Source organism: Pinus tabuliformis, chromosome 3_1 (genome assembly GCF_031772625.1).
Source record: "Pinus tabuliformis cultivar Carrire ecotype Pingquan chromosome 3_1, CPIR1, whole genome shotgun sequence".
In the NCBI taxonomy this organism is placed as follows: domain Eukaryota; kingdom Viridiplantae; phylum Streptophyta; class Pinopsida; order Pinales; family Pinaceae; genus Pinus; species Pinus tabuliformis.
In genome coordinates, this window is record NC_142301.1 from 567,757,561 (window position 1) to 567,762,327 (window position 4,767).

Consider the following 4,767-nt stretch of genomic DNA (forward strand, 5'->3'; position numbering starts at 1 on the left):
GTGTGCAGGTATATAATTCTGTGCCTTTGTGGGAGACCTTCTTTGTTGGGATTATGGTAAAATGGTCTCTCGAGGGATGGGAATTAATAGCCTATTTAGTGGCTATCTATCCTGTGGCTGGGAGTTTGTGGTAAGGGATATGATCTTATAGTTGGGTCCCCTTAGCTCTCTGATCACTTCCCTGAGGATATCATTCATGATTGCATTGACCCTTTCAAAATCATTGATGATTTTGATAGTGATACTGCATATCAGTCCCCTGTCTTGCCCATGGCTGTTAGAGTTAGGGGGTTTGGACATCCTCTCATATGTTATTATTGAGCTGGGAGAATGGAGACATTTTGAAGAGATTGGAAGCACAATTATGAAAAAGAACTAAAACCAACAAGAAAACAAATGCTTAGGATGAATACCCAGCTGGACAAGCCTAAAAAGCAATAATCTTTGTGGAAGTAGGGGAAGAGTGCATTAGGTAGAAACTGCAAGATCAAGAAGACTTGAATCGAGATTTGAACTGCAGCCTGGAAAATATGGATATTATGTACCCATGTCAAATATTTATGTTGCAGATGGCAGGTGGGATAATGTTTCAAAGGTGAGGACACTGATGAAAGACCGAGGCATTAAAAAGATGCCAGGTTGCAACCTGGTTGAGGTAAAAAACAAAGTGCATGCATTCATTGTGGGAGACAAGTCACACCCTCAATCTGAGAAAATATATGCAGTGTTGAACAGCTTGGCTAAGCAGATGGAGGAAGGAGGGTATGTCCCGAACACAAATTTTGTATTAGATGATGTGGAGGAAGAGGCAAAGGAAGACATGCTGCATAGTCATAGTGAAAAGCCAGCCATAGATTATGGCCTTATAAATGCAAGCCCTGCTCAGTGCTACGCCTATCAGGATCATGAAAAACCTTGAGTCTATGGTGACTGCCACAATGCCACTAAATTCATCTTCAAGATTTTTGAGAGAGAACTTATTTTAAGGGATGTTAACCATTTCCATCATTTAAAGGGTGGATCATGTTCATGTGGGAATTATTGGTGACACTAATAGCAAGTATAGCATGCATGAGCGTGCATAGAAATCTAGTGAAGCTAGAAAGCCTCAGTTTGGCTCCTAATTTTTTTCAAATGAGCAAAGAAGGGCAAGGATATTAATGGGCTGAAACAAACCAGAACTACAAGAGTTTTAGCATTATCTGTTTCAGAAAATTAATAATATATTATTATCTAAAAACAGAGGCGTAATTGAGCATTTTGGTTGATGAAGCCATACCAGAAACGTCTTTAAGTGATATATTTAAAAGTAAAAACATTACCAAGTCATTATATACAATGATGAGAAAACAAAATTTGAATCATATAAAATGTTGACAAGTATTATCATAAAAGTGGAAATAATATTGTACATGCTATGCAATGTCTTTCTTGAAATTTTACATATGGTCTATACATAGAGACATGTTTGGTAGTTAATAACTAAGCATATATACAATAAAAGTATTCTATGACATCTATACATATATACAATAAAAGAATTCTATGACATATAGGTATAAGTGACAACGAGCAACGAACCATATGCATGATGGGGCATGGCATCGACACATAGTCTTTACTTGTTAGGTTTATTTAGCTGGGTATCCGACGCTGAAGTCCATTTCCACACAGATGCGTGCATAGGTGGTTCTTGCATATTCCTCTATTTCTGGGCACCTTCAGTAAAATTTTCCAATTGCATTTCCAATGGCTTTTAGCGATGAGAGATTCCAGAGATGCAAGGGTAGGCTTGGCAATCTCACCCCAACTGGTGTTGAGGTTATGACCATTGTAGAGGGATCAAATGATGGGTTCTATGACTTCATGAATAGGCCTGATTTTTCCCAAAACCAAGGGCACGAATCTAAAACACATTGTCTACTTTGAGGATTTTCAAAATCTACTATAAAAAAACCCTAACACAAGAGGTTTTTTTATATATATTGAAATAAATATATAAAAAAAAAATAAAATAAATTTTTAATTTGTTTTGCGTCTACTTGACATTCTACGATATATTTGACACGTAATGAAGACTATATGAAATGAAGACCGCTGACCTGACTTGTATTTAATCGTAATAATTAGATTAAATTTTATTTAGTTTTATAATTAAAATTAAATATATTTAAATAATTAAATCAAATTGTATATTGAAATAAATATACATAAAAAATAAGAAAGATTTTTAATTTGTATTGCGTATACTTGACGTTCGACGATATATTCCACACGTAACGAAGACTATATGTAATGACGAGTGCTGACCTGACTTATATTTAACTGTAATAATTGGATTACATTTTATTTAGATTTATAATTAAAATTAAATATATTTAAATAATTAAATCAAATTTATATGTTGAAATAAATATATAAAAAAATAAAGAAAGATTTTTAATTTGTTTTGCGTATACTTGACGTTCGACGATATATTCCACACGTAATGAAGACTATATGAAATGAAGACTGCTGACCTGATAATTGGATTACACTTTATTTAGATTTATAATTAAAATTAAATATATTTAAATATTTAAATCAAATTTATATATTTAAATAAAAATAAAAATAAAGACAGATTTTTAATTTGTATTGCGTATACTTGACGTTCGACGATATATTCCACACGTAACGAAGACTATATGAAATGAAGACCGCTGACCTGACTTGCTTTACAAGTCCACACGTAAGTTAAATCAAGAGTGAGGCACATTATCGAAAGCGCGTGCTTCACGTTTACAGTCATCTACCTGCTTGGGAGGTTGGAGTAAGTGAAACTCGCGTCAACATACAGGGCCCGCCTGCACATCACCAAATTTAATGTAGTTGAGAGAAATTATAATTATCTCGCTGGCGCTGGATACAAAAGATGGTTCACCAAACACATGTAATCGCTAGTGACAGATATCATGCCTTGTTTTTCGGTTTCACCATTGATTCTGGATTTTAATCCCTTGTTTTTCGGTTTCACCATTGATTCTGGATTTTAATCCATTGTCACATTGACCTACCTCGGTTTCACCAATCTTCCTTCCTAGCTCTTACCCAACATGTAAGTAGTTAACTAATAACTAATATATCCCAAAGCGGGGAAAGGAAACGCCGAAATGAATGATAATGATATCTTCTTTAAAGATAAAAGAAATTTTTTAATTCGTTCTTGAATAAGTATTGAATAAGTAATGGAATAGGGTGTATGGATAATGTAATAATATGATAATTTAGATAATTAAGCATATTTCTATATAGTTTAGACATTATGAAGATAAATGTTTTTTTGAGTTGGTTGAATGGTATGAGTAATGATAAGATTGGTGGTACAAATACTTAGTATTGCCAAGTTTTGGATAATTATATGGGTCTTCCTAGATAGACCATGGTAATGGATAATGGATGTATTGTCTCCAATTGATTATGCCAATTTGAAAGTTAATGCTTGGAAAAACAAACACCCTTTCGTGTGCTTGAAGCCTTTATACTTGATAAGGAGGTGATGTTGAAGGAGTGTAGAAGGAACACGTCGTTTACTTGGCCTCTATGGAAGGTTTTGGGTTCATTAGAAGAAAAAATGATGTAAGGTTATTGAAATTCAAGGAAGGATGTGTTCTGAGTTGTGGGGGGATATATTGCAGTCAACCAAATTCTTGACTTTTCAGGATGCACTTGGCACAAAATTGTATTGGCAAGTTGGTATAGAGTAAGTAGAGTCGGGGTTCAAGTTTAGGCTATATACTTGTAACTCACATACTAACAAGATGTATGCATTGGTTTTGTGTTTTGCAAGAAAGAAGATGTAGTTTTTATATCAAATGAAGTTTGGTTTATGAATAGGTCTTATTTGTCTATAAAACCTTGCCAATCTTTTTTTATGCTAGGGATGAGACCATATAAGACACCCAATATGGATAAAACTTCTTGGCCTCCCTATTGAACCCCAAGATTCATGCATAATTGAAAACAACCTAGGAAAAAATATTCTTGTGGATGATGACTTTGCCTATGAAAAATAAAGGTCAATTGCAAGGATATTAGTTGATCTTGATGTAAGTAGAGGTCTTTTTTAGAAAATTGATTGATTATTTTTAAAATTGAAAATATTCTTGACATACACTTTCCCAACTCCCCATTAATTGACATATTTTTTATGCTCTACATATTGGTTATACTTGTTGGTCCTTCATTTTGTCATAGTAAATATGACTTGTAACCTTGGTCAATTAACCAAATAGTATTTATATTATAAAAGTGACTTTAAATTTATTTGATTTATTAAAAATAATTTAACAAGATGAATCCCAATATTAACAACATAATTTACGGAAAATAATGTGATTTTTTTACTTCAATGTAATATGCCAAAAAGGGAAAAAAATATACATTGTTTGTGAATTTTTTTTTTAAGAGCATAAGTAACATGTCAAAAAGATGCACATCATATGTCAAAATTTTTCTAGGATTTCAATATATTCTTTTTGCACATTTGCATGTTTGCCATCAATTGGTAATTTGAATGGTGAAATGATTTTCCATCAATTTTATGTTATTTAAGTTGTAAATTTAGAGTGACCTGGCATAAGAATCTACAATGGTGATGATGAAAAAACTTGTTGAAGTAGTGTAGAGGCAATGCTCATCCACCAAAGTGTTTGTTAAAAAAATTGTAAAATATTGAATTCCAACATCATTTGCATATTTAAAACTCTATATCAAAGGATACCACAT

The 4,767-nt window shown here is 32.9% G+C and overlaps 1 pseudogene; it reads left to right on the forward strand.

The window, feature by feature from the left end:
* Positions 1-547: 547 nt before the first annotated feature.
* On the forward strand, positions 548-919 carry LOC149188257 (pentatricopeptide repeat-containing protein At2g03880, mitochondrial pseudogene; annotated as a pseudogene).
* The last annotated feature ends 3,848 nt before the right edge of the window (positions 920-4,767 follow it).